The following is an 8,675-nucleotide window of genomic DNA, read 5'->3' on the forward strand; positions in this document are numbered from 1 at the left end:
CACGCCTTTAATCCCAGCACTCGGGAGGCAGAGGCAGGAGGATCTCTGTGAGTTCGAGGCCAGCCTGGTCTACAAAAGCTAGTTCCAGGACAGGAACCAAAGAGCTACGGAGAAACCCTGTCTCGAAAATCCAAAAAATAAATAAATAAATAAATAAATAAATAAATAAATTTTTTAAAGAAACCTCATAACTGTTCCATAATAGTTATGCCAACCAACTTAGCATTTACTTCTCCAGGGCCAAGGAGGATGAATGAAAGGTGAGGGTTAGGGAGATCTGTAAACATGTAAATAAGACATTGTCTTAGGGCACTCCTTCCCATCCCACCGCTCTCACAGCAGCAGTGGCTACCTGCACACGACTGGCCCCATCAATCTTGCATCATGAACGGGGGAGGGGCTCATGAGGTCCCACCCCACCCAAAGATCTATTGGCAGTTAATGGTTGCTGCAGCAAATGGAGCCACAGTTCTCAGCGGTGCAGGCACTGCTACCGTGCCCTTATGAAAATCACCCAAGCCCCGCTCATACAGCATCCTTCCAGAGGGCAGTGGACCACAAAACAGTGCAGAAAGACATAGACACAGAAGGGAGATTTAGAAGAATAAACTCAGTGGCAGCGGAAGGATGATTAAGAAAGCATAACGGGGAGGGCTTTGATCAAAGAACATTATCTATATGTATGATATTGTGAGATGTGTACTTTAAAAAAAAATACTGTCCTGTAGATTTGTTTGGTATCAGAAAAAGGGTCTGTCCTGGAATGTGATTTTGTTGAGACACAAAGGGACAACTTTTCTATATATTCTAGAATCCTCCTTCTATATCAAATCTCAAATGTGTGTGTATTCTGATATTTCACTCTAATCCTTTCATTTTAATCTAATTTCGGTGGAATTTCTATTAAAACTTCTTTGTTGTCTGCAACACAGTCTTGCTCTTTTGCTTAATTAAAAATTATATTACTATGCCTTTTAGGGTTGGCCTCTCATTTACTAAATTAGGTATTATTTTCCAGAAGCTTGGACCAATGTTCACAACAAATTATATTCTCTCTTGATGCAATATTTGCAAAGTAATTTTTCTAGGAAAATAGATTTTGCCACATAGGTTGAAAGATGAATACAGACTATGTTAAACAAAACATTTGTAACACATGTAATAGTTGAGGTCAATATTTCTATTGTGTTTTAAAAAATCTCCTACAAATAAATAAGAAAACATTAATATAAAGATGAGGCAAAAACATGACCAAATGTTCACAGAACACATACACTGTAGAACTAATAACCAAACAAAAAGATGAAAAATATCACTAACAAGTTAATACGCACAGAGAAGTTCTAGTATAAAATATTGGTTTAAGAAACCCAAAACTTTAAGAATTGGAAGGGTTTTGAGGACAAATTGTAACCATCAGCAAAAGTAACTTTATAATACCCGTATATACTTTTGATTCTACATCTGCTACCCTGTCTTCTTAGAAAATTAGTATGATTATATATGATCATATGCATATTCAATTTTTTACATTTGATTCAATAAATAAACAGCATTTGCATCTATTATATTTGCCACCAGGTATGTGGCCATATTGGATTTTGGATTTCATTTGGAAAATTTGCTCAATAAGAATTGAGGAGGGGTAAAGAATACAGTTATTTAAATGAGACTGAAATGATGACAAACCCGTGAGAGCATTTGAGGGATGTGCTAATGGTCCTACAAATCCCCGCAGCCTGCTCTTTGAAACAAAGTATATGGAAAAGACCCATCCTTTTGGAGACAGCCATGCAGGAGTTCTTGGTTCTGATGCTTGCTACCTAGGTACCTTCTAGATGATTTCTTCTTCACTTTTCTGAGCTACACCTTTTAAAACAACAAGTTCAAGTTACTTGCTATGAAGAAATAGGAAAGCAAAAATTAGGGCAAATACATTGTAATCAATAAATACTAGTCCCCCAAGAACTTGCTTAAATAATCTATAGACCAAAGATTAAGGGGGTCAACCTTGAGTTTTGATAAACCAGCTCTGTCCGGGCAGCCATTTATGTTCTCATTGCCCTATATCTGTTTCCCACCTTGCTGGGGAGACGGGCACTCTGTTTTAGGGGCACAAAATGCAACGGACAAGCTGTTGAGGAACTGTCTCAAAGTGCCTGGTAACATATCCAGCGATTTGGACGTGGGAAGGATCGTTCCAGCACACTAGCATAGAAAATAAATGTCTCCAGTGAGACCGAGAGCACCGTGTGTGAGAATATATTCAGCCCGATGTGGGGGAGGGGGGCACCGTGCTCACCTTTTGTGGACTAACTGTCTAATCCTTTCAGCCCTGTGGCGAAAGTTTTATATTACTGTGCACATATTGACAGCCAATGAGGAAGAAACTTGCTATTTCAGGGTAACCAACTGACCCAAAGCCTTAGCTGTGACTGGCAAAGTGGCCGGCCCAGCTCACAGCAAGCAGTTTTAACACAGACTTGTGCCAGTTCTCATAAAGACAGCATATAAATCACGGTGATTCAGAAGGAATGCTTGGTCAAGAAGAATAAAAAACTATTACCTTGATCAAAACCAATTATTCAAACAATTCACCAGTTCCTGGACAATACCTGGCTTAGATCCCAGCCTGCTTGGCTGGGTAGCTAACTCATAATACCTATTACCCGCCCCCACCCCAAGAAAAAGGTACCCGAGTCTAACAGGCTAGTGAGTATCTCTGTTCAGAATTTAACAACTATTCATTCTACAACTCTTGATGAAGAATTCCTGTGTAGCAGTTACTCCTCTAAATACAGAGAATACAGCAGTAAACAATATACATCTGTCTGCATAAGGCTATAGTCTCACATAGATACAGAAACACAAAAGTAAATAAGTAAATGTGAGTAGCGTCTGCCGAAAGGGCTGTGAAGAAAAGGTAGGGATAGGCGCCTTGGTCCTTCTGTAGCAAAATGACACCCAGGAGGTAACTTATAAACAAACGTATTCCTCACTCTTCTGAAGAATGAGAAACCCAAGATAAGTTGTCAGAAGAGTCAATGTCTCGATAGAACATCCCCATTGTCTCAGTGTGTGGGTGCACCCCTCGCGGACCTGAGTTCCTTGCTCATGCTCTCTCTCCTTCTGCTCCTGATTTGGACCTTGAGATTTCAGTCCGGTGCTCCAATGTGGGTCTCTGTCTCTGTCTCCTTTCATCGCCTGATAAAGGTTAATATTCAGGAGGATGCTTATATGTTTTTCTTTGGGTTCACCTTCTTATTTAGCTTCTCTAGGATCACGAATTACAGGCTCAATGTCCTTTATTTATGGCTAGAAACCAAATATGAGTGAGTACATCCCACGTTCCTCTTTTTGGGTCTGGCTTACCTCACTCAGCTGGCCCGGGTCTGAAAAAGCATGGGATAAAACCGGACTCACTGAACATAATGGACAATGAGGACTACTGAGAACTCAAGAACAATGGCAATGGGTTTTTGATCCTACTGCACATACTGGCTTTGTGGGAGCCTAGGCAGTTTGGATGCTCACCTTACTAGACCTGGATGGAGGTGGGTGGTCCTTGGACTTCCCACAGGGCAGGGAACCCTGATTGCTCTTTGGGCTGACGAGGGAGGGGGACTTGATCAGGGGAGGGGGAGGGAAATGGGAGGCGGTGGCAGGGAAGAGGCAGAAATCTTTAAGAAATAAATAAATTTAAAAAATAAAATAAAATAAAAAAAGAAGAGTCAATGTCTGGTGGAATCCCACTCCTCACAGGTGTTACCATCTGGGTGTGATGAGGACAAGCCTACTTCTTCAAGCCCATCTATCAGGTCTAACCTCATCCATCGTGTTTCTCACTTCATGATGATCACCCTAAAAAGACCTTACCTCTATTAATTTCCATTTTTCATCCATGTATTATAACTGTACATGGAGGTAGCAATGGTCAATTGTAACGTATAAATAGGGGAAGCATGCATTCAGAGACCATAGCAACAGAAATGAGGGACTCTGATAGGAGCAAGAGGATAAAGGATGCTCACCCACATCCACAACCTCAGTGAGATGGATAAGGGCTCAGTTATTCTCCCAGGTACCAAACAGATAGAATAAGAATGTCGATAGTGAATAAATGAATAAAAAGACATCATTTTTGTGCCAGACTTTGGTATAAGAGTCTTGATTAGTAATGTCTGTGCACTCACATATGCATGTTCTCTGCTTTATAGGGTGCTTTAAACATTTACAAGAATGTGATTAGTTGAGTTTGCAGTTTTAATTAAATATTTAGGAATCTTAGCTTTACCAGCAACTCTTATTTACATGTTTGGAAAAATATAATTCGTTAAATTCATAACTTTCAAATTTATTTGTAATATAAACAGTATATCAAGAATTTGAATACAAAGCTTTTATACTTTAAAAAATACTCACTGATTAATAAATTCATAAGACTAATACATGAGTAAAAGCACAATGAGACTTGAGTGTTTCCACGAACAAAGGCCCTCAATTATGTTATCCGTGAAAAAACTAAGATGACAACGTTGAGTAACTTAGCCTCAGGAATGATGATGTCACCAAAGATTTGACCATGACAAGTAATATCTATCTTTCCAACAAAGACAATAGATCCTATGTTTCTGTTTTATTATTCTTTACTAACATTTCTGATCCCCATGCCCCGACCCTGGTAAGTGGTATTTTGTTGAGGCTGGTCCCCGACACCTCAGTAAACAGAAACTAACTGCCCAACTAAGGCCACTGGCCCCAGAACTTGAAGCCATCAGAATAAACCACTGTTTCAAAGCATTTTGTTTGTGAAGGCTTTTTTTTTTTTTTTTGGCTGCGATGAATAAACAGTGATTCCCTTGCAAATGCTCCCCTTGGCATTTTCTCTAAAGTATTTTTTAGTTAATAGACACTGTGTGTACCTAGGCGTTAACTTTCTAACCTTAAATGATCAGTCAGCTGGGCTCATTTTCACTCGAGCCGTACTCAAGAGTATCAATAACACATACTTTATCTAATATTTCAAAATTATCACCTATTAAGATAGCCAGACAAAGAATATTTTCTTTCTCCTTTTCCAGGAAACGGTTGAGAGCTAACTTAATAATGAACATTTTCCAAGCAACATTCCGCTCTAGAGCTCGTGGGAGTTATAAAATAACCCCAAACTAAGAGGGGGGAATGGCTCACCCTTTAAATTCTTTATATCTTGAAGTCTTTGATTTAAGTCATTATTTTAAAAAAAATCAAATCACTCAGTGCTCTTAATAAAGCGTTATTATTTTAAGGAAAAGGATAAAACTTTCCAAATGAGAATGTTTAGCTGGGGCAGAGCTAAGACATTAGCCAGGAGATGGATGGCCATGCTATCACACAATCACTGGAACCAAATTCCCATTAGATTAGCCTTTACTCAGAATGAATGTTTGTAATTATGAAATGAAATAAGTTTTAATTTAAAGTGCCTAGAAAGGGGAAACCAAATATTGTGTAATTGCAGGAGAAGAAATCTGAGATGGAAAACAAGATAGTGTTATTTACAAGTAAAAGGGCTTTGGGGGGATTATGGGGCTTTAATGTGCATATTTGTAGGATTTGGGGTGGTAGAATTTGGAACTAAAATATTTTTTCATCAGTGCTTATTTACACTGCACATGCAAGAAACGGAATCCCAGACACATCTGATATTGGACTGATTTAAACCTTTTATATCCCTACTAAATCTGAAAAGACTCAATGTTAGCCACACATAATGGAAGTAATCACGGGGTGTGATAAAATGACTATTTGAAAACCACATGCAACTTTTAGGCTCAAATCCAGAACTATAAAATCTACCTAGAGACATAATGAGCCTCCTTCTAGAAGGAGGAAGAGCAACGAGGGGGAAGCACGTCCTTGCTGTCCCCCCCGCAGCCCTTACCACCTGAGCGCAGCCCCCAGACGGCTTGGCAGCGCTTTGTTGCAGAGCCGCCCACGGTGTCATTTCGCTCCTCTGGAGTCCAGCCATCCCTTGTGCCTGGCAAAGTGAGACGTCGGTGACATTTTGTCTCTGTTTTCCGTCTCCTCCATCCTCTTTCCTCCCTTCTTACAGTCAAGAGTCTGGAGCTGTAAGAGATAGGTCTTCCAAGGACCTTTCCCGCACGTCATCCTACTCACCTCTGAAGGCTCATCGTCTCTTACTCCAATCTTTCCTGAGAGGAAACTCAAGTTTCTCTCTCATTTGTGGGTCCTTGATTTAGAATTTCATATCTATGCTCGGCTGGGTGTAGGTACAGGTCATGGAAAGAAGCCCTAGGAGGGGAAAGAGGGCTCTGAAGAGACAGGGAGGATGCAGTAGAATAGAGAGATGCGCTACATAAGGAGAGTGGGCGCTATTGGGTATTAATAGGGAGGAGATGAGAAAGGGACACGAGGATCAACAAGTATGTATGAAAATGCCACGATGGGTCCAGCAAGATGCGTCGGTGGGTAAAGGTGCTTATCACCAAGCCTGAAGACCTGAGTTCAATCCCCAGGGCCCACATGATGGAAAAAGAGAATTTAACTCCTGCAGGTTGCCCTCAGACCTCCACAGGCATGAGCGGATTCTCAGCACACACCTACACACACATAGTTTAAAACACACTTTCTAATTAAGATTCTCCTTTTTCAAGCAAGAGCATCATAGTTTATACTGTCCCTTCTTTTTCTTTCACGGCATTAACTCCTTCAAAGAACATTAGAGACAGCTCATGGGTCAAAATGTCTTTCAGTTCCTCTTCATTTATCACACAGTTGGCATGAGAAAAAGGGGAGCCTACACACTAGGGTGTTGTGGTACAAGTCTGTAATCTCACCACTTTGGGGACTGAGGCATGAGGAGTGCCATGAGTCTGAGACCAATCCCCAACACACTCTATCAAATAAAGAAACTACATTTCCCATAATCCCTTGCGGCCTACTGTGACTGTGATTGGATTCTGCCTATGGAATACAGACAGACGTGATGAACACAACTATTAAAATCTGGCACATAAAACCCTTCCACTAAGTTCTTCTCATTGCTCTTTTCCCTGTTTGTATCCTGAAAGGGAAGGAACCCAACATGATTTGGCAAGTCTCCATGGACCTGAATCACAGGCCCCTACATCAAATACTCTCTTGATGTTGAAAACAAGCAAGAAGTGCACATCTGGGAGTCTGATTGTTTTTGTTTTTTCTTTGTTAGTTTTGTGTTTGTTTTGACATTGCAATTATGCTGCCATAAACACTAATTAAGCCAAAGGAAGCATTTTCTAATGCCAGAACCTCAGGCAGCAGGGGAAGGTTTAGGAAGGTCAAAGAAGTTTCCTGCTTCCCTGCAAATTTGTAGCTTCAAAAGTCACCTAGAGAGCTGGAGGAACAACTCAGACAGCATAAACTGCTTCCTGCCCAAGCATGAAGTCCAGAGTTTGGATTCCCACAATCCTCATCAAGAGGCAGACACAGCAACACACACCCACAACCCCGGCAATGGGAAGCAAATAAAGGCAGATTCTTGGAGCTCATAGGCCAGCTAGTCTAGCTGAACCAGTGAGCTCCAAGGTCAGTGAGGGCCTTGTCTGAAAAGCAGGGTGAAAAGCAATTGAGAGGGACACCCAACATTAACCTCTGCACACGTGCAGATAGATATACATACAAGTCACCTGCAGGGATGGAGAGACAGCAAGAGTTTGATTTGCAGAACCCATTTTATTTATTTTTTTTTCAACTTAAGAAAAAAAAACCTTTAAAGTCCAGGTCTTTTATTTCTTTTTGTACATCAGGCCATGAATTCGTAGGGAATGGGCTCCAGCAGCTCAGGCTCCTTCTCGTTAGTCCTCACAAAGTGTGCTTCTCCGGGTAGAGCAGGCTGGTGCTTCAACTGAACCCAGGTTGCCCTTCTCTTTGACTTCCTTTCTCTTCTGGTCGTTCTCCTTCACCCTCTTCAGGAAGATGTCTCTGCTCTTCGAGTGCTTGATGTGTTCAATCCGCACATTAATTCTCTTGGCAAGAATCTTGCCCTTAACTTGCTTGTTTACAATGATGCCCACAGCATGCTGGGTGACACTGTAGACTCTTCCGGTTTTGCCATGGTAACATTTATGGGGCATTCCTTTTTGAACAGTGCCCATTCCCTTGGTGTCTACAATATCGCCCTTCTTGTAGATTCGGGTGTGCGTGGCCAAAGGAACAACTCCATGTTTCCTAAAGGGCCTAGAGAACATATAGCAAGTGCCCCTTCTCTTTCCCTCTGTGTTTGTCATGTTGGCGAGTTGCTGAAAGATGGCTACCATGGCCAAAAGCCCAGAACCCATTTTAAAGAAAGTAAAAAGGCCCACCTCTTTATGGTGGTGTGCATTTGATATCCAGCACTGGAGAGAAGGAGGCGGTTTGACATACCCCTTGGACTCACTGGCTAACTGGCTCTGCCTAATCAGAGAGACCCTGGCCAGTGATAGTCCCTGTCTCAAATAACAAGGTGGTCAACTCCAAATGAATGGCACTCAAGATTGTCCCCTGATGTCCACACATATGCACACATACAAACCTGTACACACACACACACATACAAAGATAAATGAGGTGTCACCCCTCTACACATAGAATCATGTTCACATTCCTGCCCAAGGATCCTCTTTAAGGTCACTCCTTCCTGTCCACTCTGAACGGTC

The 8,675-nt window shown here is 41.4% G+C and overlaps 1 pseudogene; it reads right to left on the bottom strand.

Moving 5' to 3' along the window:
* Positions 1 to 7,761: 7,761 nt before the first annotated feature.
* LOC130862191 (60S ribosomal protein L21-like) lies at positions 7,762 to 8,267 on the bottom strand (annotated as a pseudogene).
* Positions 8,268 to 8,675: the final 408 nt, after the last annotated feature.

Source organism: Chionomys nivalis, chromosome 2, assembly GCF_950005125.1.
Source record: "Chionomys nivalis chromosome 2, mChiNiv1.1, whole genome shotgun sequence".
Taxonomy (NCBI): Eukaryota; Metazoa; Chordata; class Mammalia; order Rodentia; family Cricetidae; genus Chionomys; species Chionomys nivalis.